Here is a 26,657-nt window from a genome sequence, read left to right as displayed (position 1 = left end):
ACTTATAGTTTAATAGAACTAAAGAGGTCATAATAAAGATGTAAGCATCACCGCAGAGCCTTGTCAGTTTTCAAAGTATAAAATAACTAACTGAAGGCTTCCCTGGTGGCGCAGTGGTTGGGAGTCCGCCTGCCAATGCAGGGGACACGGGTTCATGCCCTGGTCTGGGAAGATCCCACATGCCGCAGAGCGGCTGGGCCCGTGAGCCATGGCCGCTGAAACTGCGCGTCCGGAGCCTGTGCTCCGCAACGGGAGAGGCCACAACAGTGAGAGGCCCACGTACTACAAAAAAATAAAATAACTAACTGAAAGCTTTTCCTTTTACTTGTCATGTTTGTTTAATAGCATGCCTAATGAATAATAGCAAAGCAGAGTGAAGAATTTTTAAGTTGGTTTCTCTACTGAAATTCTTATCCATTGCCAAACTTGTTTGGTAAGTGGTTAAGATCTGTAAGGTTTTGTTGCAAAAAGGCCCTCTTTTACATGCATTACATTTGTGACATGGTGGTTGTGTAGGTGGAGTCGGATCTGTGTGCAGCATTCATCAAGAAAATAGCACAAAGCGCATTTACAGGCCGTGGAGAAACAACAGCGGGTGTTGATAAAATTTGTAGTACTAGAGCTTCGAAAACGTGCCTGTTGTAAACTCTCCTGAAACTTAGAGTTCCACCTTTAAAACAAAATCATTTTTTCATTAGATGATAGTACATGAATAAGGCACTGCATCCTGGAAGTTTGGTTCTACCGTTGTAAGGATGGTGACACACTGTCGTGCCGGCAGGTTTTGTATTCCATTCCCTAAACTTAACAATACACCGAAAGCTGTCTTGTGGGCAGTTTCTCAAGTTTGGAAGCTTTCACCTCCAGCCCCCGTGGTCATGGACAGTTCCTGAGTTCTTGGCTCTAAGTGTACCAAGCACGGTGCTAGGCAGGTTTGTAAAGGAAGTAGCCTCCTGAGAATGACATTTTAGAGCTCTCTTTTAACAGTTAAGAAAGTGAGATCTTAAGAGTTGTAACTCATCTGAGGTCAGGACAGCCAGGAGCAGAGTGAAGACGTGATTTCAAGCTTTTTGACTTAGCAAAAGCGCTCATTTATACCAGGCCATTCCGTTTGTGTAAAAGCAAATCCTAATCACTATAATACACTACTTAGGTGGTAGGAATTTTATAAGTGGGAATCAAAAGGCAATTTTAACTTGAAAGTTTTTCATTTTAAAATTTCTTGGAAATTAACATATTTGAATAAGACATTTTAGTAATAGCGACAAGCTCGTGATGTGAACAGTTTTTATTAAATAGCATATTTTAGCCCCCAAAATGGAAAAATGTAATCTTAACCTAAAAATAAAAAGACTTTACACATGGATTCTAAGCCATCTAAAGTCATTAGGATTTATACCTCGTAAGTGGTGCTTTTAAACAAGTTCTGTTTGGAGTGCTGTTGTGCTATCTTTCAAAAAAAAACCTGTTTGAATTTTTGCTTTTTCTGATTATCATAGCTAACAGATGGTTTGCACTTAGTTCAGTGAACCAAACAAAAAAAGAACAGACTTTGCATAAAATTTCTGTTGATGGTGCATTTTATCTCACTGAAATGGATCACATGAACTTTCTGAATAATGAATAGCATATTTACATTATTCTGATCTTTTTTGCTACAGAGTAAGAAAGAAATGTGAAGGACAAACAGCCTAGTATTATCATTTTAAAAGTTATTCTGGTGAATTAAAGTATTTTTCTATTCTTAACTGCATTGCTAATGCTGGGTATGTTCCATGAGCTGCTTGCAAAAAAATTGTTCCAGTGACTTTGAAAGCATAAGGAACTGTTTATCTCATTGAACTACTAGAACTGGTAGTAAATTAATTTTTATAAGGATTTTAAGCCTTAAAGTTTCAAGAACCCACATCATTTTGCTAATCCCAATTTTGAAAGAATTTAGTAGAGTTGCAATCCAATATTTGACTTTCTATTGATTCACCATCACCGGCCTGTTCATAGTTGTTGGTCGATGCTTGTGTGTGGTGGGAAATGTGTACATGATGGTGGCCTAAGGTGGGCAGGATGGTATTACCGAAGTGGAGGTAACTTGACTAGTGAGCAGTGCAGGTAGCAGCTTAGTAGTTGGTACCAATGGTGATTGAAAGTTCAAGAGTCTTTTGTTTTAGGAATGGGGCTTTACTTCATCACATACAATTTTAATTCATTACATATTAGACCAGAGAAATTAGTAAAGTGGAGCTATATAATTTCACTTCTAATTTTGTATGCATGAATCAGAATTCAGACTGTTTTCAAGAATTGGAAGAAAGGTGCTCATTTTATTGAACTAAGTATAATTTCTGTTGAGTGAAATAAAAGGGGAAAAAAGAATGCAAAAATCTTTATTTTTTTGCCCTCCCCAAAATGATGTATGTAGAATGATATTTGTTTGTTTTTTGTGGTACACGGGCCTCTCGCTGTTGTGGCCTCTCCCGTTGCAGAGCACAGGCTCCAGACGTGCAGGCTCAGCGGCCATGGCTCACGGGCCCAGCCGCTTCACGGCATGTGGGATCTTCCCGGACCAGGACACGAACCCATGTCCCCGGCATTGGCAGGCAGACTCTCTACCACTGCGCCACCAGTGAAGCCCTAGAATAATGTTTTAAGGCAGAGAAAGTAATGTTTCTCTAGTATTCTTGTCAACAGAACTTCTACTGCAATTATTTTCTGAATTGGATTTTCCATGTCTTTAAAGGCATAATACATGCATTGCTAGTTTAATAAATCATGAGATTCTAGGCTCAGAAGAAGCCTATACATTTCATTTTAAGCAGAACCATGCCTAACCATTCCTCATAGGCATGTGTACTATGTAAGAGTGAGCTGGAGATTGTACATGTGCAGACATAGCTGCAGGAGAGTCAAATTTTCCTAACTAGTATCATAAATAATAATATTTTCATATTTAAAAACAAAATGTTGAGACTATCTATAACTGAAGAAAACAATCAGCATTTTGTCCTTAATTTCTTAATCCCCCAAACGTCTATGTAACAGTGTAGGTCAAAAAGGAAAATCCTGGGCTTCTCTCAACCCACAAACAGCATGTAAATATCAAAGGCACGTAATAATCTTGATTCTTCCCTGTAAGAGTCCATGCTCTGCCCTTACAGGATTGCTTGGGAGCAAAGTAGCTGAGCACATTCATGAGGCTTCCTTTACCTCACAGAGTCTCCTGTTGATTTGCTCCCAATTCCCTGGGTACAGGCATGTGATACAAATGAGTGAAACAGGTTAGTGCAAAATAGTAAGGAATGGTTGGGAACTGTGAACCAGAGAGCAATCCATTTTAAAATACCGTGTGTCCCAAAAACATACACTGGGAGTTGGGAAGAGTGACTGATAAAAGATTTACACAGAACCAAGCAGAGTTCCTGACATTGTGAGAACGTCGCATTGTGGAATGAGACTGCAGCCCAGAAAACCCATATTTGTATCCTAGATCCCTTTAAATATGTCAGAACACACTGGCAAATGAAGCAATTCCAAATCTATTTTCCTTTCTTAAAAAGACACATAGAAAGAAAGAGGTTGGGAAATATCCATATAGTAGCTATTGATGGGAGTTGACGCCCATCAATTTTCAGGTTTTCCGATTTCCCTATTCTCTTAAGGATATTCTGAGCGGAAGCAAAATTCAATCTTGGCAGAATGTCCTCTCCCTGCTTCTTAGAGCTTGTATTTGTCTCGTAGGCTAGCTTCATTATCCTTTCATTCAGCCAAAAATGTTCTCTTGTAAAAATGGTCAACTAAAGCCTCATCTCCAAACAGATTCTACTTTTTCAAATTATGAATCACAACTTCCTTAGGTCTTGGAAGCATTCAGTAGTGAGGATAAAGGCAGTGGAGACTAATAAGTTTTGCTGAAATGAGAAAGGTAAAATCTCCTGTTTGTGTGTGATCTGAATATTCCCAGCATTTAATATTGTGATTTTCTAGGCTGTGTGGGTGAATGATAGAGCTTTGCTTTTCTGGTCTTGTAGAAGATTGTTTTATGTGTGATAGGTAGGTACATTGGTAGAGGTTTTTATTACCCGCTACTCAGAGTTAAATATTCCATACAGGGGTACATGGGGAAGGGGAGAGACAGAGGAATTACAGTTGCGAATACTAAAGTAGGCTTGTTGCATAAGGTGAACCTTTAAACTTGAGAAAGGTTTACCAAATCAATATCTATTTGATCTGAATAGGGGATATGTAATGGTGTAATACCTTGTGGGTTTTTAAAATTTTCTAGTCACCGTGAACTTACGTGATTATCACTTTTTTGGGAAGATGAGGATGTTGAGTGGGGTGGGAGGTTTTTGGCAATATGGACTTTGGTGTAAACGAACTACCTGTTCTCTGACTATTGGTTTATATCTGCAGAGAATCATGACAAACTTAGTTTATCAGCCACAAAAAAGAAGTTGTATCATTAAATCATAGAATCTGAGCTGGCAGATAATTTAGCTAATAATCCTTTTTTTTTTTTTTTTTTTTTTTGCGGTACGCGGGCCTCTCACTGTTGCGGCCTCTTCTGTTGCGGAGCACAGGCTCCGGACGCGCAGGCCCAGCGGCCACAGCTCACGCGCCCAGCCGCTCCGCGGCACGCAGGATCCTCCCGGACCGGGGCACGAACCCGCGTCCTTTGCCTCAGCAGGCGGACTCTCAACCACTACGCCACCAGGGAAGCCCGCTAATACCCTTTTAACTAGACCTGGTTCCTCACATTTCTGAATCATTCTGAATCACCTGTCCTCTCTTTAAAATGACAGAAATCTGACACCTTTCTTGGAAGGCAGCTTCTAATGGACAGGAACACTCTTTATTAGGGTGTGATGCATTGTACTGGGTCAGTGTCTTACTCTTTTTTATATTATATCCTTTTTTTGTAGTTTTATCTTCTAGTATAATATGGAGTCATTGTCTTCTTACACATTGCCATTCACATATTTAAAGAAAGCTATCATCTCTTCGCTAAGGCTTTCCCCCATCCCAAGAGTGAAAAGAAGCAAAATGTAGAAATATGAGCAACTTATCTTTCTAAAGCTCTTTGCCCAGCACATTTCTTGTTCACTTAACCCTTATATCACTTCTGTAACATCTCTTTCCAAGATGGGAAGACTGAGAGTCCAGTGACTTGCCCAGACACATGGCCGGTAACTCTCAGAGCTAATTGGCTAGACTCAGAGCAGGGTTCCCTCTCTGGGGCCCAGCTGCCTCCCTGCTTATCGTACCTGAACACCTGCATTGTCTTTAATTGCCTTCAAGTCATGACGTGGCTTCCAGACCCCTCACCCTACCCTGGTCACTCTTTACTGGACATACTTGGTCAGCATTTAAGAAAAAGACGGCAGCTACAGCCAAGCATCCATCCATGCAGGAGATATTTGAGTGGCCGCTACGTGCCAGACATTCTCTAGGTATTTGGGATATACCAGTAAACAAAGCAGTCAAACTAAGTTCTTGCCCTCATGAAGCTTACATTTGGAGGGTTTCCAACAGGGCTCAGACCCCTTCCCCCACAGCAACACCCAAGAGGAGTTTGAAACAGGGGACTGAAGAATTGGAGTAGCGGGTTCTGTGCTCTTAAGAAGTTAAGATGGGGGACTTCCCTGATGGCACAGTGGATAAAACTCTGCGCTCCCAGTGCAGGGGGCCCGGGTTCTATCCCTGGTCAGGGAACTAGATCCCACATGCATGCCACGACTAAGAGTTCCCATGCCACAACTAAGGAGCCCGCCTGCCACAACTAAGACCTGGTACAACCAAAAAAAAAAAAGTTAAGATGGGAATTCTATATGAAAACTTAAAATAATGTATTAAAAAATATAATATCTCTGCTCATTTCCCCCTTTTCATCCCTTCAAACAGATTCCTTCTGTGGATTGAGAGAGTAATGCTGACTTCTATTGAATTATACCAATTTATTTCCGGGCACAAAATGAGGCCACAGAAAAACTTTTGGTAATAGAAGAGAAAGGTCTCTGATATTATCAGAAGCCATTTGAAATAAAATCTAAGCAAAATGAAAGCATGTAAGATGTGATTTGCTGGGCCCAAGACTTTATTTGTTCTGGGGTATGTTCTGAATTCAGACATATGGGGAGGACTAAGAATACGAGATATTTGAGAACCCAAGAGATGGATAAGGAATGAACTAGATAAATTGTAAAATGAATACAGTGTTTCAGAAAATGGTATATGTTTTTGTAAAAGTAGTAAAAGTCTTCAGTTTTTTATTGCAGGAAGCCTTCTTTTATGAAATTCTTTGAAATTTTTGTAGCTAGAAGAAATGAGTTTTAATATATGTTAGAATTTTTAATACAGACATCAGTTATGATACTTATCTAGTTAATTAATTGGTCCTTAAAAATTTTTCCCCATTGCCTATATATATATATATATTTTTTTTTTTTTGCGATATGCGGGCCTCTCACTGCTGTGGCCTCTCCCGTTGCAGAGCACAGGCTCCAGACATGCAGGCACAGTGGCCATGGCTCACGGGCCCAGCCGCTCCGCGGCATGTGGGATCTTCCCGGACTGGGGCACGAACCCGTGTCCCCTGCATCGGCAGGCGGACTCTCAACCACTGCGCCACCAGGGAAGTCCCTCCATTGCTTATATTTTAATAACTATTATACTTTCAATCTTAAGGTAATAGTGGTTCATGAGTTTGGAAGGTTAGACTCTGTTGGAGATGAGGTTTTAAAATTCCAAAGTCTGCCGAATATATTTTTGGTATCTGGGTGATGCCTTTCATCATCAGCTGGGTCTTAGATGGGCTGCCAGGAGCCTGGGAACAGCTAGAATTCTGCATTTCTTTGTGCTGAAATGGTTATGTGGCATAGAGGAAAGGGCATGGACTTTGAAGCTACAGAGACCTTGGGTTCAAATCTAGGTCTGTGATTTTGAGCAAGTTCCCTAACATCTCTGAGCCTCAGTTTTGTCAGCTGAGGATTGGACAACATTTCCGCTGAGGTGTGTGAGGAGTAAATAATGTATATCAAGTGCCCAGAACATAATACAAGAGCAGTGAATGACCCCAGTGATTACTTTTTATTTTCATATCCCTAAGCCTGTGGTAAGTGGCCTTGCTTATGAATGGAATCCTTTCAGTTTTTTTCTCCCCAGAGGATAGTCTCAAGTATTTATAACTTTTTTCTTTCTTTCCTTTTCCCCCCCACCATATCCAAAACTAAAGGAACAGTACCCTGCAGCTCCGTTGGTTCTGAGTTTCTCTTCAGCAAGCTATCTTGAGCTACATGACGTAATTGTTAGCTAACATTGGCTTTGAACCAAGCTGTGGCGACAAGTTTCTTTCCTTAAGGCATGCTCTGGATAGTATTTCATCTCAGTTTAGAATCTGTACTTCATAACCGGACTGTTTATTGGCAAAGGAGTGCCTGTGCTTCGCTTGCAGGACGCGGTGGTGAGCGCTTCGCTCGTCCAAGCGCTGTCCCCTTGGTCCAGGTTCATCATGGGAACGCTGACCTCTGAAAGATACACTTCATGCTTTAGGTGGCACAAACCAGTAAAAACCTTCAGTGACTGTAACCAAATAGAAACATTGTGAGACTTCACTCCATTGCTTCCACAGGGTCAATGCCAGTATCATATCTTACTGTGGTGAGTCAGACTTGTGTGTCCTGACTTTGATACATACTAGCTAATACTTCACCTCTCTAAGCTTTGGTTTTCTCATGTGTAGGCTAGGGATAGGGATAGTACGTACCTAATTGGGTTGTTGGGTAATTTAGTTGGGTTAACGTATGTAATGCACTTAGCCTACCTCCTAAAACCTAGGGTGTTTTGATAAACGTTAGCTCTCAGTAGTAGCAGCAAAAGAAAAAGTCTTAGTGGTGTCAGTTTGTGTATATTTTATGAACATATCTCATTTCAGGAATTCCCAGAACTCTTCTTAAGTTTTAAATTGATGGTCGAATTGTCTTTAAGCAATATCTTAAAGCAATATCTTTAAGAAAGTCTCGCTCTTCTTTTTTATAATGCTGCGTTTTTCCTTCCCTGGATAATTCCAAGTTGCCTGTCTCCTCCAGCTCTGTGCCCCCAGGCCAGCCTCCATGGAGGATGTGGAGTTATGGGCTCTTCTTTTGCCTCTGACACCGCCTTGTATGCAAGTGCTTGTTTCCGATTGCCTTGTGGATTTCTTGTCTCTGCTCCATACCCTTCACCCTGTTTCTCTTACTTTTCCCTCTGCAGCTCCATCTTGTCCCCTTCATTCATTCAAACGTCACTTATATAAAGAAGATGTGAGTTTCTCAGGTCTTCTGAATAGGGGTGGCCAGGTTCCTAAAACCAGCGTTCACACTTACTTTGCCAAGCTGACTCTTTCTGATTGCTTAAAATATTCTCTTCTCCCTCTTCTCTATAAGGCCTTCTAGACTGATCCAGGAAGAGCACCCTGCTTCTTCTATGAACCTTGGTAATGGATCCATCGTCACTGTCTACCAGCAGAGCATTTGATAGATTGAAACATCTTATTCTCCAACAGTGAATAGGGGAAAAGAAGAGTTTTCTATAAGAAGGAATTATTAATGATTATTCTAGTGAAACACATATATTAAAGCTGTAGTATATTTAGTTTTGAATGCTATTTGGCACTGATTTTAGAATTTGGGATATTCTGAGACTATGATAAATATGTTTCAAATGTTAAACACATTTTGTGTAAAAAATAGTAAATGTGTTTTAGCAAAGAATCATCAGTAGTAGAAAGTTTCTTCTTGTGGCATACATTCCATCAAAATATATTTCAAAGCCGAGTCATATCAAGCTTAGGGATTTATGAGAATGTATATTTGGCTCTAATAGATAATACACACACACACACACACACACACACACACACATACATCCTTTAGTTCTTTAAGTAAAAAGGCCAGTACTTTTTCAACACAAAAATTACTTTCACCTCAAAAAATTAAACATATTTTAGCGTCTTTTTCAGTTCAAGGGTGTGTGGTTATTTCCAAAGGGGTTATATGATGACACATAGAACAAAGTTTCTGCCTTGCAGCTTATCAAATAGATCTGTACTGGGGACGGGGTGATAAGGCAGATATATGTGATGCTCCAGTCCAGGGCACAGGTGATGAATGCTGTCTGGAGATGTGGGTTCTGTTTGAGGGATCATGCGGAAGTTTCATGGAGAAGGTGGGATTTGAAAAGGATCTTGAAAAAGGAGTAAAGAGGTATCTACAAATAGAGGTTGAGGTTTAAAAGACATTCTTGATGGGGAAACAGTGTGAGCAAAGGACCCTGAAAAGTATGGGACCTGTTGGCAAAAGAGCATATGCTTCTCTTTGACCAAAGTAAGGTGGAATGTAGGGGAATTGGAGGGAGGGGAAGAGAAGGGGAAGAGAAGAGGAATAATAGTAATAGCTAATGTTTGTGGAGTACCTACTATGTGCCAGGCATTGTTTTAAGCACTTTACTTGCATTGACTGATTTAATCCTAAGGAAGAGAAGGCCGGAGGCACAGATTGGCTCAGTTCAGACTTTGGATAATGAGGTAATGAGTGTGTCATTCGGTTGGCAGTGAGGAGTCTGAATTGCCACAAGGAATAACTGAGCTCCTGTGAAGTGAGGACCATGGATGAACTGAGGTTACAGCAATAAAAAGGGTGTTCACAGGAAGTTTTAACCCAGGTAACTGGGCATATTAGAAGTTCCCCTGCCCCCGCACACACACACACACACACAAACAATGAAGTCCCCATGGGCAGCAGTGTTAGTGTTTTCATATTTGCAAATTCCAAGTCTTCAAAAAAAAAGAATATATTTTTTAGTAGAGTAGGATGTTAGTTTATTTTATACTCCATTATTGATTTGTGACCATAGAACTGCCATTTGTATCTTAAAAGCAAATCAATTCTGTTACCTGCCTTAAGGTTACTTACATTTTTAACCTTGAGCCAAAATGCATGTTACTGAAATGATCTTCTGTAAACCTATTTCAGGCTTGGCGTTTTTCAGATACAGTTTGATTTTGAAAGAAAACACATAGTACCATAATGATATTTACTCTCGCTGGTTTGTTGACATTATTGATTAGGCTAATATAGGCCAGGTGACTACATTTTTTCCCCTATTCATCTTTTTTGTACTCTTTGAGCTTTTACAGTACTTGCCTTCTAGGAAAAATATATTCCAAAGATGAAATTGTATATTTTGATAGAGGGAGGTCAAAGATATGTTTATACTTCAGAAAAAGTGCAGAGAAATCCCCTTAGAATTTAGGCAACATTTGGCATGCTTTGTGTTTTTCCCACACACAAAAGAGCTTGTAAATGGCCTGTGTTTGTTCTTTGTGATTGATGGGAAAGGGATAGTGTAGGACTGGAATAATTTATATCAGATTAATTTGGCAGGATGCCGATAGTTTCTTGATGTTTAATTCTAGGCACATTGTTTCCATCCTGTTCGTTTGGGTAACCTTCTTGGTTAAGGACTCACACCGAGGGAATTCTGCTGTCTGACCCACACGGAATTGCCATCCATCCAGTGTTTCTGGAATCCTGGGTCAGACCTTGCTCGCTGTGAAGACAGCCATGGCAACACCCAGCCCAGAGGTGGTGCCGGTAGGAAGAAGTGGCCTTTCTTTGTCTTTCTGGCAGCATGTCTCTCATTAGCACAGGGCGCTAAGGAGGAGCACTTGAGGAGAAGCCTTGAAGAAAGCCTAGCTTTTTACTTGTGTCCCTGCCCGGAATGATGCACTGCTAGCATGTAGCCAGTTGTGAAAGGGAGAAATCAAACCCGAACGTGAGGGCAAGTTTCTTAATGCTTTCATTTCCCACTTTAAAATTTTCTGTCAGGCAACTTCTTTAGGGAGATAGGACCCAGTGGCCATGCTTAGGAAACTGTATTTGGAATTTCTTCTAACTGAAGCCTCAGAATATCATTGAGACTGTGCCTTAAAGACTCTCATGGCTGCAGCAACACAACCTCTTAGGCAAGGGGAGGAAAATGATCCAGGATACACTTGGGGCCTAAGAGACTAAAAACCTTACTGGCCACAGAGAAGCAGGGCTGAGCACGTGGCCTGGGACCCAAGTGTACTGTGCACTCATTTGACCCCCCTGGTAGCTGGCCGAGAGGACTGGGCAGGATTCTTCCTATATCTTATCACATTTTCTCAGATGTTTGTCCTCAACATCTGCTTCCCATACATGGACCCATACATGAACACCTGAAATAAAGACTATGTTCTCAGCTTCTCTTGAAGCATTCTGTGGTGTTGGACTAATTCTAGCTAATATCAAGTAAGGAAAAGTGACCTCTGTGACTTCTAGGAAGTATCCTTTAAAAAAGGGTTCTCTCTTCACCCCTTCTGCTATGGACAGAGTGTTTGTGCCCCCCAGCAAAATTCATATGTTGAGAACCTAACCCCCAAGGTGATGGTATTAGGAAGTGGGCCTTTGGAAGGTGATGAGGTCATGCAGATGGAACCTTTATGAATGGGATTAATGCCCTTATAGAAGAGTTTCCAGAGAGCTCCCTTGTCCCTTCTGCCATGTGAGGGCAAGAAGATGGCCATGGATGAACCAGAAGGCTGGAATCCCTCACCAGACACCGAATCTGCAGGCACCTTGATCTTAGACCTCCCAGCCTCCAGACTGTGAGAAAGAAATGTTTGTTGTGTAAGCCATCCAGTCTATGGTATTTTTGGTATGCAGCCCAAGCTGACTGGGACACTTCCCACTTCCTACTTCTCACTGACTAGAAGGCAGATGTGGCGGCTGGAGTTTGATGATCGCCTTTAGACCATGAGGTGAATGCTGTATAGCAAGGATGCCAGGGGAACAAGCTAGAAGCAGCTTGTGCCCTTGATCCAGTGGGGCCCAGGCAGTCAGCCTGTAGACCTACTATACACAACAGTGAAATGAGCTTCCGGTCCAAACCATTGTTATCTGGGGTTTTCTGTCAGTGCCAGCTGAACCTAAATCATAATGAATACAGGGACTTTGTGGTAGTAGAAGTAGAAATGAAGACAGGCAAAAGAGATTTAAAATTTCAACATAGGATAGTTTTTCTTTTTTTTTTTTTTAATGGTGAAGAGTGTTATAAAAACAGAATAAAACCTAGAAGGAACTGATAAGTTCTGGGATGAAGACATTTTAAAATTCAGTCCAATTATACTAGAGTAGCTTATATGTAGTTCTTTTGCATAAAATGGGACATTTGATAGTTGCAAGATTTTTCTAAACCTGTAGTTCTATGAAAGCTATAAAGTTTTATTCTAAACTTCTTCAGCATACTGTTACATTTCCTAAGCTTTGGTTTTGAAATGGCTTTGTGATTGATTTAACTGACCAATCTGCATTGTGGTCAGACTTGGATGATTTGGTTTTCTTTGAAATTTGTTGAGATTTACTTTAGGGTCTGAGTTATATCCGTTTTTATATATGTTTCTTATGGACTTGAAAAGAGTGTGGGTTCTCTGCTCGTTAGATGGAGTGTTCTGTGTGTGTGGGTGCCCTGCATTTCTTTCTGTATTTTTTATTGTCTCCCCATCTAAGTTGTGCTTTCCATTAGGGTAAGGACTGTATTTTGTTCATGGCTCTTTCTCCGGTGCCTAGAACAGTGGCTGACACGTAACAGATTCTGATTACAGTTTATATGTTAATTAAGTCAAATTAATTGTGATGTTCAAATCATTTGTAGTAATGAGCATTTTTTTTGTATATCTAACGTCAATAATTGAGGGAGGTAAGTTGAAATCTCCTACCAAAGGTGTGCATTTTTCAATTTCTCTCTATAGTTCTCTCCCTTTTTGCTTCATGTATTTTGAGGCTATTTTATTAGTGTATACAAATTCAAAATAATTTCTCCCTCGTCAATTGAATCTATTCACATTGTGTAATGGCCCTAATAAGGCCTTTAGTCTTAATGTTTATTGTATCTTATGTTAATATAACTACGTTGGCTTTCTTTTTTACTAGTGTTTATTTGCTTGTTTTTTCTGTCTCTGTTTATTATTGGCACTTGCATGGTTGTTCTTTCTCTGTCTACTTTCAACACTTCCAGGTTCTTTTGATTTGATGTATCTCTGTGATAACACATATTACTGGAATTTTAAAAATCCAATCTGATACTCTTTGACTTTTAACTGTAAAGTTAGTCAATCATATTTACTATAAATTCTTGATCTTTTAGACATGTTTCTATCATCTTAATTTATGTTTTATATTTTTTATTATTTCTTGCATTTGGGGGATTTTTATTTGTTATTCCGTTTATTTCCTCTACTTATTTAGATGATATGCACTCTATTTCTGTTCTTTTAGTGAAGACCATATGAAATTTTACCATGCATACTTTTAAAATGTCTCCCAGATCTCTTCCCTAATAATACAAAAAACTTAGAATTTATGATCTACAACTTACATGTAATTATTGCCTTGCATTTTAGTTCATGAATTCTCTCTTGCTAATTCTTTCTCTCTCTAATATGCTGTTTAACTCATATGCTGAGTTTTTAATTTCTACCATTATATTTTTATTTATGTAAGTTTTATTTAGTTCTTTCAAAAATCTGCCTTTTTATTTTGGTGGTCTCTTGTTTTGATTCATTTTAAAAATTTAATCTTTTAATTTTTTAAACTTTTTCTGCATAGTTATTCCATACGCTTGTCTGGTATTTCTTGTATCTGAAGACTTAGGGGGGTTAAATCTGTTGGTTGTTTTCACTGACTATTAAAAGTAGTGGCTTAAGCCTGCTGGCACTTTGCTCTTGGAATTCTAGTCTCACAATTGTGAAAAAATTAATTTCTGTTGTTTGAACTCCCCCCCCCCAAAAAAAAGTAGTGGTTTATTTTATTGCATGTATTGGGGAATTTTTGATTGTGAACACATATTACGTTGAATTTAATCTGTGAGAACCCTGAAGACGTAAACAGGGTGGGTTTTCCTTTGGAAAACCAGGGTGGGTTTTGCATTTATATATACAAATAAGCTAGGAGACTGTTTGATTAGGTGCATAAAACTGCTACTGAGCTGGGCTACTTTAACTCCCTTTGTCCTATCCAAGAGGTAGGGTGGAATGGGGAAGCCTGAGCCAGTCTCCTTAGCTATCTGTGTGCCCAGAAAAAGTCCTTGGGCCTCAGTTTTCTCCTTTAAATCTAGAGCACTGGATTGGCAATCAGTTTCATTCTAAATCCTAATTTCTATGTACCTACAAATATTTTAAAATAAAAGTAAGTGGCTTTTATAAACGGACTCTTTTTGGTGTTCCGAGACATGAATGTCAAACACATGTCTTTGGGTCCTTCATCTGTATTATAATAATAAATTAACAACAGCCTCTGCCATCCACCGAGTGCCTGCTCTGTAGTGGGCCCTTCACATGCATTATCTCATTTGATCCTCAAAACCATCTTGTGAGAATATCTTCATTTTACCAGAGAGGAGATGAGGGCTAAGAAGTAAACACTGGTCCACCTGCCTCTGAAACCCCAAGGTCTTCCCTCTGGGTGGTTTTTAGGAGTCTGCTTTTGTCACTTAGCTATAGGATCAAATGAGTGTGGATGGTAATATTATCATTACACTTGACCTCATTAGAATTTTTAAAGTGTTTAATTTTACATGAGGGCAAAATAATCTCAAATTTCTATTTGATGCCTGGAAGGGGGGATCCTAGTTGTTGTTTTGTGGTTATTGCCATTGAAAAGAGGCAAATGAAAAGCATTTTGTCTGTCCCTTCTCTCTTCAATCCCTGCTTCAGGAATGAGTACAATAATTGGCTAAAGTGTTTATGCATTTATGTACATAGTTGTGACGTTCACATCTAGTCCTGACTTTTTTTTTCTAGTTTGTTTGCAGCAGGGAAAAATACAGAGCCACGATATGCCACTAGAAACAAGTTCTTAGCACACATGGTTAGTTGCCCTGTGCCTCCTCGGCTGTGCACAGTGATAGCACTTTAACTTTTGGAAGTGGAGAAATTACCAAAAATTATTGACTGGGGCAAGAGTCAAAGATGACTCAGAACTAGACTCTATCCCTGCACCTAGATAAAGTTGTAATGCAGCGTGGAACCATGTTTCTATGTATTTTCCCCATATTTTGGCTACAGTTGTGTTATTATCCTTTCAGCCCACCAGAGGAGTTTGCCTTGACTTTTCAAGTTGAATAATATCCTTCACTGGGTGTCCTAAATGTGCTGGACCCTTAGTCTGCCCCATTAGAGATAACATTTTGCTTATAAGTATTTCTCTATTTGAAGAAAAAGGAAGTATTTAGAAGTCTTTTCAAAAACCAAGTAAGTAAGCGCTGGAATATGAAGCAAGAAAGTGGCCAAAAATCATAGTTGTAATTGTTAGTATTTGTTGCATTTTCTTCTGATTCCTCAATAAATTATCTTTACACTCCCAGAAAGCTGTCCTAGAAACAGGACACTACACAGATACGGGTTTGGAGAACTGCAGGCAAGTCCTGAGGGAGACACAAGTGATAATCCAGGAGGGTTTGTTTGCCAGAGTTTTAACTCGACAGTGAGCTGCTTACCTTCAAATGACCACGGTAGAACCCTGCCTTCTACACCTCTGTTCGTGGCTGGGTGCCTGTGAGGTTGTGCTCAGAGTACATTAAGCAACTGGATGGTGTGAGGGCCGTAGATGACGAAACGTTGTTTTGCTGCTTGCAAACAACGACCTTCCCGCAAGCGGGATTCGTTGAAACCTTCCTGTGAAAGATTCTTAAACAAACTTGGTCTTTGTTGACCAAAGATAAACGAAATAGGGAGGCCAAGTAGTAGCTTAGGCGGTTCACAGAATTTGCACAAGCTCTACTTTTTGGAGATATTCACAAAATGTTTGTCTCTTGGTGACAAGGAAATTATTTGTTTAAACCTTAGAATGTTCCCTAACGGCCATCTGGCAGACTCAGTCTACGTACTCTAGATTTTTAAAAGTTAGACTTTTAAATACTCAGAGAAAATACAGATATAATTTCATGGACTGTATGTAATAATGTTTGGAAAGAAGAAAAGACAAGTAGAGCTGGCCCTCTGTGTCTGCGGATGCGGAACCCGCAAATAGGGAACCTGTGAATACGTGGGGCTGATTATGGGGCTTGCGCATCAGTGGATTTGGGTAATCACGGCTGGTCCTGGAACCAATCCCCCGCAGATACCTATGGATGATTGTATAATCAAAATCCTAATCAGATAGTGAATGCTCAGAGTGAGGAATGAGAAGGGCACACACCAGAAAGGTTCATTGTGGCTGTCACAGGAATTCATTTGAGGGACTCAGACTTCAAAGGTGGAAGAATAAAGTATGAATCTATTTAAAGGAGCAAAGGAATGTTTGAGTTGAATCTTTATGAAATATTTAATCAGGAAGGAGAAATAAGGGCGACCTTAGAGTGGTAGCAATAGATGACTGAGGGAAGGCAGAACTGCTCGTGTATTTAGGAGAAGGGTGGCTCTCTGACCAGAAGGATAGAACACATAATTGAAAGGGAAGCTGAGGTCCAAATTGGTGAGAGAGAATGCAGCTGCTTTAAACTATCTCACAATTTCAGGCCTGGATGAATTACATCTTGCAATATTAAAATAATTTGTAGATATGAGTGTAGCGGCACCATCTGTCATCTTGGAGGTGCCCTGAAGTATAAGAAAGGGAGCAGCAAGAAAGAGACAGTAACCCTTGTCTTCAAAACGGAGGCCAATGTAGATCCTGGAAACCACAGATCAGGGGGCTGGATACAGTTCACCAGAAAAATTCTAGGACTGTGTGGTGTGGTTTGGAGAAGAAGTGACCAGTCCCCAAAAGGCATCGTGCGTTCATAAAGAACAGTTATGCCTAACAAACTGCGTACCCTCTTTGTTACGTAGTTATCAGAATGGTGGAATTCAAAAGTTTAAACATAACAGTTAGCATTTCGGCAAAGCATTTAATACCATGTGTTGTGATAACCTTGGGATAAGCAGGAGAGAAATGTGGGTCTCTAGTTGTTTGCACGATATACTTAGAGTGTTGATTAATGGGTCGATACCAGCTTGGAGGGACATTCTTGGTGGCATGCCATGGTACTCTGTCCTTTGCCCTGTCACATTTTTATCATTTACTTGGATTAAGGTAGAAGTCATTCTTGTTAAATTTGCAGTGACATAAAGATAGGTAAGATGCTTAATACACTGATGGATGGATTTATGTTACACATAATCTCAAATAATATGAAACTTAAAATTCTGAATTTAGGTTTGAAAATAATCAATGAAATAAAATGGAATCAAGAAGACCAGTCTATGTTGATGTCTTTGAGAAAAAAAGACCTCAAGGTTTTAGTTAACTAGAAACCAAGTATGAGTCATTCATTCACGGAACAAATGTGTACTGCACTCCTCTCTATATTTTAATCACTATGAGTACAGTGAGAATGCAGCAAATGAAGAAAATATAGACCTTCCTTTCCAGAAACTTAGAGTAAAAGAGTGTATTCATTTCCGAGGGTTGCCATTACAAAAGTACCACAAACTGGGTGGCTTAAAATAACAAAAATGTATCATTGCACAGCTCTGGAAACTTAGAAGCCCAGAATCAAGGTGGCAGCAGGGCCACGCTCCTCTGAAGTGTGGAGGGAAAAATCCCTTCTTTCCCCCTCTGGCTACTGGTGGTGGTCCTCAATTGTAGGTGTTCCTTGGCTTGCAGCTACGTCACTCCAATTTCTGCCTCTGTCATCACATGGCATTCTTCCCATCTGTCTGTGTCTTCACACAGCATTTTCCTCTTCTTATAAGGACACCAGTCATATTGGATTAAGACTCACCCTAATGATCTAATCTTAATCTGGTAACACCAGCAAATACCCTGTTTTCAAATAATGTCACCAAATAAGGCATAAGGGTTTAGGACTTCAGCATCTCTCTCTCTTCTTTTTAAATGGGTTCAACCCATAACAAGGAGTAAAACATGTTCCTCCAGGTAGCTGAGTATGATTGTGATAAAGAAAAAGTGTCGTAAAAGTACAGAGTGCTTATGTTTTCCTTTGCTGCGCAAAAGCTCTTAAGTTTAAGTAGGTCCCATTCATTTATTTTTGTTTTTATTCTCATTACTCTAGGAGGTGAGTCAAAACAGATCTTGCTGCAATTTATGTCAAAGAGTGTTCTGCCTATGTTTTCCTTTAAGAGTTTTATAGTGTCTGGCCTTACATTAAGTAAGTCAGAAAGAGAAAAACAGATACCGGATATTAACGCATGTATGTGGAATCTGAAAAAAATTGGTATAGACGATCTTATTTACAAAGCAGAAATAGAGACACAGACATAGAGACAAACGTATGGATACCAAGGGGGAAAGGGGTGGGGTGGGATGAATTGGTAGATGGAGACTGACATATATACACTATTGATACTATGTATAAAATAGATAACTAATGAGAACCTACTGTATAGCACAGGGAACTCTACTCAATGCTCTGTGGTGACCTAAATGGAAAGGAAATCCAAAAAAGAGGGGGATATATGTATACGTATAGCTGATTCACTTTGCTGTACGGCAGAAACTAACACAGCATTGTAAAGCAACTATACTCCAATAAAAATTTTTTAAAAAAGGGCTTCCCTGGTGGCGCAGTTGTTGAGAGCCCGCCTGCCGATGCAGGGGACGCGGGTTCGTGCCCCGGTCTGGGAAGATCCCACGTGCAGCGGAGCGGCTGGGCCTGTGAGCCATGGCCGCTGAGCCTGCGCGTCAGGATCCTGTGCTCCGCAACGGGAGAGGCCACAACAGTGAGAGGCCCGCGTACCGCAAAAAAAAAAAAACAAAAACAAAACTACGGAGTGCTGTGAGCACAAGCAATAGCGTGACCTAATTTAGCTTGGGGGAGGGTGTCAGGGAGGATTGGGAGGTCTCCAGGAGAAGAGGAGAAAGAGTAACTTTCCAGAAAGGAGCAGCGACTATGCAGAAAGCCTGGACGCAGTAAGAGGCTCAGAGTTCTGAGGACATTAAAAGGAAAGCCCCGCGTAGCACAAGGGTATGAGGAAGAGGCAGGAGATGTCCCGAGGAGATGGCGAGGCGCCAGATCCAGAGGAGCTCTGCGCACTGTGTTGCCATGGTTTGAGGTGACTAATAAAAAAACAGAAAGAATGATAGAAGTATATAGAATGGAGAAGGTAATAAATTAGACTCTGTACTTGCTTGACCACATATGGAATGCTTTGACTTGCTGGGAGTGTCGTACTTTAAGTTAGTGTTTATCAGTGTTGTACTTTGAATGAATGTATTTATGTGCATGGAGAGGAATCTTGGGATGATAGCCATTTGGAATTATTTGAATGGCAGGACTTTCTGCCTTTATTCTTAGGGCAGAATTAGGCCAATGGGTAGGAGTTACAGGAGGGCTCTGTAAAAGAAGGGTCTTCTAGCAGTGGGAGCTACACAAGTTGAGAGCAGGAGCCTTGAGAAGTATTTGCCCCTGGAGGATGGCCACCCGTCCGAGACGCAAGGGATACTGCAGTGAACGGGGAGTGAGGGGTGTTTGCCTCTAAGGTCCTCTGTGCAGGAAGCCGGGAGGCGGGGAGAGGCCAGGAGCTCTGAAGACATTAAAAGGAAACCCAGTGTAGTATCCACTAGGGGTTCAAGTGTGATGTTAAGATTTCTAAAATACATTTCCTCGTACTTTATAATTAAAAAGTAAGAGCATTAAAAGGGCTTTAAAATTAAATATCATTGGGAGATTACTAAGTAACTGAATTCATTTAAAACATCTTTGTAATACAATGTTATATGTCAGTTATATCTCAAAGAAGACTTTGCAGAATTATTTAGATGCATTTGTCTTTCCTGACCCTCTGCTGTAATTACAGCAGTTATCCTTAACCTCACATCTTTGGTACAACTCTCTCATTCCTTTTCTGACGTTCTCTCAGCTGCCCTTACTTGACTTGTTCTATTAAATTTGTTTCTAGGGATCTGTTGCCAGTCATTTCTGTTAAGCTGAATAAATCCTATTTAGAAGTGACGGTATGTAAATGTGTACATTTTGTTTTATACCAAACCAGCAATTTTACCTTCTCTGGCAGGGAGAGAGCAGGAGGGCGCATAGGAGGGCACGTAGCATAAACCAAGTGTCCCTCCTACCCGAGTGCCACGGGAGCCATACTCTTTTGTGGGGGAGGTCAGTCATATTCAGAGAAACGCTGACCAGCTGCCCAAAGTATATTTGAAAGGAATTTCCACATGCACTTGTATCTCCTGAAGGACGTCCAACTCATACTCCATACCAGCACTTCTCCAAACCCTCCTCTCCTCTCCTCCCCACTTCTCTCTGCCAGGTGGATTCTCTCTAGGCTGTGGAATCTTCTCTCACCCCCAGCCCTTTATTATGTAAATCAGCCTGCTTCTTGGCTTTATATTTGCTAAGCATAAGGTGCGTTTTTTCTTCCTTGAGTCAAAGGAAAGCTCAGGAGCTGGCAGACAGGCAAGAAAGAACCTTCCTGCTGTCCCTGCAGTAGCTCAGAAGGCCTGGGAACCGAACCCTCCCTAGAGGACAAGGGGGCAACCAGAATCAGACAGGTCCATAAATCTTGTCACCTGTGTGTGGACAAGAGGGCAGTATTCTAGGGGCAGTTGATGGACAAACTGGATTACAGTATTCATGTGGAGGAGAGCAAAGGATAAGGCGAGGAAGGCAGGCTGAGATCAGATGACAGGGGGGTGGTTTTGAAACCCAGGCTGGATTGTTCGAGTTGGAGAAGTTGGCAGGAGGCCGATTAGATACGGTAGATTAGATATGATAGGTTTGAAGCATTAACATTCAGCTCATGCTGCATATTTCATAATTCTCTGTTACTTAGGAGTGTGCTGATACTTATAAACCTTTACAAGCATATTTTAAAATTACGGACACTAAGCCCTGATTGACCAAAATAATTCATCTACAAGTCTCTGCATGGTATGGTTTCATTTAAAGTCAGGGTTGGGAAATAACAGTGCTGGTTTCCTGGACAGAGCAGGAATCAGAGCCCCACGGGAGATATTTCTCTCTCTGCCTCTTGGTGCTGAATGCTCTGAAGATCAGATGAAACAGCTCTTTGCTTTGCAAAGAAGCAGCAGGAGAGTGCCTTCTTCTTATTTTAATACTTCAGGGACACCATTGCCAGACTGTAGTACAGAGCCATTAGAGGGGCCAAGTTACAGTTTTATTTTTTAGTAACAAAAAGATTAAAGATGAATGTTTTAGATGAGTGCTAGGGATGTGATGTACAACATGATTAATATCTGAAAGTTGCTAAGAGTAAATCCTAAGAGTTCGCATCACAAGGAGAACATATTTTTTTTCTTTTTCTTTAAAGGAAAAACAAAATTTGAGTAACCTGATGAGTAGTAGTTATATGTGTATACATATTTTAAATTTCTGCTTAAATAGTAGGAGGTTTTACAATGCTTCATATATTTTGTTTTTATAAATCCTATTCCTTATAGAGCCCGTTCTTCACACATTATTTAAATACTTTGTTTGTTTAGAAAACTCTTATTAATCATTGATTACCAAATAGAGTTTTTAGAAGATTATGAAATAACAGGAATATTAAATTATATAGTAATTTAAGGTATTGCTATTCAAAATTAAAAATCAAGATAGATATTTCCAGGAACTTCTGATTAAGAATTTGCAAATTAATATGATTATTTTCAGGATTGGTTACTATTTATTAGGGAAGTAACTTTAGTTGTTATTAAGTATTTATATAAAATTCAGTATCTTTTTCCAAGAAATTTTTTTTTTTTTTAAAATATTTTTATTGAAGTGTAGTTGATTTACAATGTTGTGTTAGTTTCAGGTGTACAGCAGAATGATTCAGTTATATGTGTATTCTTTTTCAGATTCTTTTCCATTATAGGTTATTATAAGATATTGAATATAGTTCCGTGTGCTCTATAGTAGGTCCTTGTTTATCTGTTTTATATATAGTAGTGTGTATCTGTTAATCTCAAACTCCTAATTTATCCCTCCCACCCACCAAAAGGGTTTTTTCAAATAAAGTAAGAGAAGAAAAATTGAAGTTTTAAATAACTGACTTTAAGAAATGGCTGATTGTATAAATTGTCAATTTCAAAATGAATATTAAAGATTTTGGATACTGCTTCTTTATTAGAAAAATTCAATATTGATTTTCATATTTGTATTCTTTGTTCTAAGGACTCCTTAAGCGGTATTCAGCCTTTTTTAAAAAAAATAACTTCTGGAATGGAAGAATGGATAAGGAATCAGATCAATCATGGCTTCCCCAGGAAGACTCCCCTGCTGACACCCACCCCAGCCCCCTGAACAGGGCACTCCCTTCTGTGTGTTCTGGTAGTGCCCTGGACTTCCCTTACCCACAAGCACACTATATGATAATGGTCTGTTGTATTTGTCTTTCTCCCTCTGCCTGTATCTCCCCTGCCCCCTGGAATATTACTTAGAAATTGCCTTTTTTTTTTTTAATTTCTAAGGCTTGATTTTTTTAGAGAAATCGACAGTCATTAAGCAACTGATCAGTTGAGTTCAGTCTATGCAATAATATAAAAATAGAAAAATCTGGTGAAAACTTAAGTTGGAGAAGTTGTTTGTAGTTACTGCATATTAATAAGTAGAATATAAATGTGACAAGACTATCAGACTTCAGTTTTAAGGACCTCACCATTTCAAGTTATTTTAATTTTTAAAATTCTTCTTAGTTTGCATATTCTAAACTTGAATTTAGAGGCTTTGAATCATGATGATGAAGAGCTGGCACTGTTTTAATTACTTTCTCTGAGCACATAATAGAAAGGTTTTATTCAGATTTATTGGAAGCCAACATGAATTTCCAAACCTCTCAGCCAATAACAGTGTTTCAACAATCTGCCAAGATGCTAAGGATAAAAATCTCTGGTGATATATTGTTTCTGTATTTTAAGAAGTACCAAATCAGAACATGCTTTTCAAAATTAAAAATATAGTTTCAAAAATGACTATTTTTCAAGAAATGACTTTACAGCAAAACCATAAACCATAAGTATACTCGACATGGTATCCATCTAAATTTCTTGAACATGAATTAAAAACGAATGTGAATTCTGGTTGAATTCCTTTTCTGCCACAGTTTGATGGAAGGAATTTTGCCTAGCATTGAAACAAAAGTGGCTGCATTCTAACAACTAAATTAGGTAGCCTTTTGAGGAGGGTGTGGGGTAAGTGAATTAAGAGGGATACTTTGGCTCTGGAAAGAGAATGATTAGAAGAAATCAGAGTGTTCTAAAGGACTTCTCAGTTTTTGCCTTCAGACAAAAAGAGCTTTCTTGTACTTTTAACACACCTCCTAGTCCATGAATGTACTTCTAGCATCTTAATCTGAAATTCAGCTACTAATCCAGAAATCAGTAAAAATAAACTTCTTGAGCAGTGGCTCTTTGTTGACAGAGCATGGGTTCGTCCAGGTCATCTGGATTTCCTTGGCATCGTTGAGTTGATTCTAATTTGTGTGGACGGTGGATTAAAATTGGAATTAAGGTAATAGTGAGTATTTATTTGTTTGTTTTTAAAACAGTTCTGTCAGTCTTATGAAACAGTTTTTTAAGAAGTAATACGGAATGAATCACCTTCCTGTAAAGACGGGCAGCTTGCATGCCTGGTACCGTAGCAGACAGCCGTCATCAAATTCAGTAGTGTTTAGGAGGTTCACTGAATTGTGGCAAGATTTGATCAACAATCATCAAAGATATACAGATTTAAACGTCAGTAATCTAGAGAGCCCATTCATCTAGAATACCTTGTTTCGGGAAAACATCATGCCAAAAACTCCTGTGTTTAGTTTTCTGACAGTTCAAAGAGATTGACGTGGAAATTGTAACTATGTTGTAGAAGCATATATTTAAAGTTACTATCTGTTTATTTTTTTGTGTTTAGAATGGGAGTGCAAGTTTTAAATGGTGAAAACACAAACAAAACTGTCCTTGTATAAAGTTATACTGAACTCATTCGGACATGATTTCTTCATCCCTTCTTATTGTTATCTATAAAATACATGCCTTATAAGGTTTGGATTTCTGGAGCTTGCAAATAGAATAAGAGCTCAACAGCCGATCGCCTAGCCTACAAACTTGTCTGGCCCGTCCCGCACTGTTCTCCTTCTTGACTCTTAAGGTGGAGATGCCATTTCTCCTTCTACCTAATTTCAGCTCTTGAACCCAGCACCGATCTCAATCTTCCACATCTCAAGAGCCTTGCTTTATCCATTCTCCCTTTTGGATTTTCAACCTCTCTCTCTTGGCACTTTCCCATTGGTATCTAAACAGATTAAGTTTCTTCTGTATAAAACGCTCTTGATTCCATGGACCCCTCAGGGCATTGGCTTGAAAAAGGCACCTGAACGTATTGCTTTCATTTCCGCACTGCCCATAATTTTGCAGTGTTCAAACATTGTCCTTTCATTTCGAGCACCATCTGACACTGATGACCACTCCTTCTTTCTTGAAAGCTCACTCCTTTTTTGGGTCAGAACTTTTCCTGGTTCCTTCCGTCACTCCTGCCTCTTCTTTCCAGCTCCTCTGTGGGGGATGGTAGTGGTTCTTCTCCTTCTCCTTCTCCTTCTTCTTCTTCTTCTCCTTCTTCTTCCCCTCAATCCCCCTCCCCCTCCCCTTTCCCCTCCCACTCCTCATCCTCCTTCCCATTCCTTAAATGTGTGCATCTCGGGGCTTCCCTGGTGGCGCAGTGGTTGAGAGTCTGCCTGCCGATGCAGGGGACATGGGTTCGTGCCCCCAGTCCGGGAAGATCCCACATGCCGCGGAGCGGCGAGGCCCGTGAGCCATGACCGCTGAGCCTGCGCGTCCGGAGCCTGTGCTCTGCAACGGGAGAGGCCACAGCGGTGAGAGGCCCGCGTACCGCAAAAAAAAAAAAGTGTACATCTTTGGTATTTCCTTTCCTTCCCTTCTCCTGTACAGTCTCTCCCTGGGTGATACTGTCTATTTAACTATCATCTCTATGCTGATCATTCTCAGATTTCTTGTCTTCTGTGCTCTCCTGAGCTTTGCTGAAACCACATGGCAATTCCACACATTCCTTTAAATCAGAGTGGTCAGAAAGAACCTCCTTCTTGCTAATTCCTCATATAAGGCACACAAACCATCCAGCAGCTCTGGGTCCCAGATCCACACAGTCATCAACCCCTATATCCTCCACCTCCTAAAGGGCACTGTAGCCCATCCGTGTCTCTTCACCCCACTGCCTTTACCCTAGAAAAGGGTACAGGTCACAGTCCCTCGTGCCCAGATTATCCCAGTAGCCTGTTTACCCTTCCCCTTAACTCCAGTCTTGATCTTTCTCATCCCTTCCGTATAACACAATCAGAACAATAATTGTCAAGTTGTGTATCTGGTTTAAAGTCCTTCAGTGATTCCCCACTGCCCTCAGGGTCAAGTCCAAGCCCCCTGCATGGCCTGGGGACGCCTCTGCTTACCCCTACTTCCCTCTAGCTTTTCCCCCAGCCCCTGAGCTCTATATGCACGAAACTACTCTCTGTGCCTCTGCATTTGCTGTTCCCTCAGCTCAGAGCACTCATCATCCCACCACTCCCCCCCAGCCTCCTTCCCATTGAACCTTCAGATGGCTAAATCCAACTCATCATTTCAAAGGCCTCAGATTAGACATAACTCTCTCTAGGAAAGTTCCTCTGACCACCTGAACCCCAGTCAGAGTCTGAGTGAGGAGCCCCTCCTGTTGAAACAAGAGGGAAGGGGGCAGAGCACAACGTTTGAAAGAATGACGTAGCCCTTGAGAATGTGACGTAAATGGGTTAGAACCAACTAGGTCCAAGATGACAGAAGATTTGACTTCTAGTGGACCTTGAGCATCATTATATGCTCGTTGTAATACACTAGCCAAGTGACACACCCACCAGCGCCATGACAGTTCCAAGGCCAACCAGAAAAGGGCAAAAAGTGGGCAGTGGCCCAATTCCTGGAAATCCCCTCCCGTTCCCCAAAATAGTTGGAATAATCTCCCACTCATTAGCCTATGAAATTACCCAGTCCATAAAAACTAACCACCTATATTTCAGGCCCTCTTGCCTTCTGAGATGAAAATGGCCCACACTCTGTCTGTGGAGTGTGTTTCTCCCAAGGCCATTCTCACCTTTTGAGACAGACCTCATTCTCTCTATGGAATGTGTATCTCTCTAAATAAATTCACTTCTTATCTATCACTTTGTCTCTCACTGAATTCTTTCTGCGATGAGACATAAAGAACCTGAGCTTCAGTAAGTCCTAAGATGAGGTGTGTGATCTCAATTAAAAGACCGTGGATCAGCTCGGTGCTTTGTGACCGCCTGGAGGGGTGGGATAGGGAGGGTGGGAGGGAGGGAGACACAAGAGGGAAGAGATATGGGAACATATGTATATGTATAATGGATTCACTTTGTTATAAAGCAGAAACTAACACACCATTGTAAAGCAATTATACCCCAATAAAGATGTTAAAAAAAAAAAAAGACCGTGGGTTCAAGTCTCAGTCTGAATTCTGGCTGGGTTCAAGTCCCAATCTGAGTTGTGTGGTTTCACTGTGGGCCCCTCTCGCCTTCCCTTGTGCAGAAGCATTTGCTTCATGATATTGAACTGGCCGCTGTCTGCGCCACCCACTCCACTGTAAGT

The 26,657-nt window shown here is 40.4% G+C and overlaps 1 protein-coding gene across 1 annotated transcript in view; it reads left to right on the top strand.

Annotated features, from left to right (window-relative positions):
- Nucleotides 1–26,657, top strand: part of SLC7A2 (solute carrier family 7 member 2) — a 70,498-nt gene that overhangs the window by 8,967 nt on the left and 34,874 nt on the right. The gene's annotated exons all lie outside the window — the stretch shown is intronic.

This window comes from Leucopleurus acutus, assembly GCF_964270905.1.
Source record: "Leucopleurus acutus genome assembly, chromosome: 21".
Taxonomy (NCBI): domain Eukaryota; kingdom Metazoa; phylum Chordata; class Mammalia; order Artiodactyla; family Delphinidae; genus Leucopleurus; species Leucopleurus acutus.
Note: the sequence above shows the minus strand (reverse complement) of the source record. Positions and strands in the feature narration are given on the sequence as shown.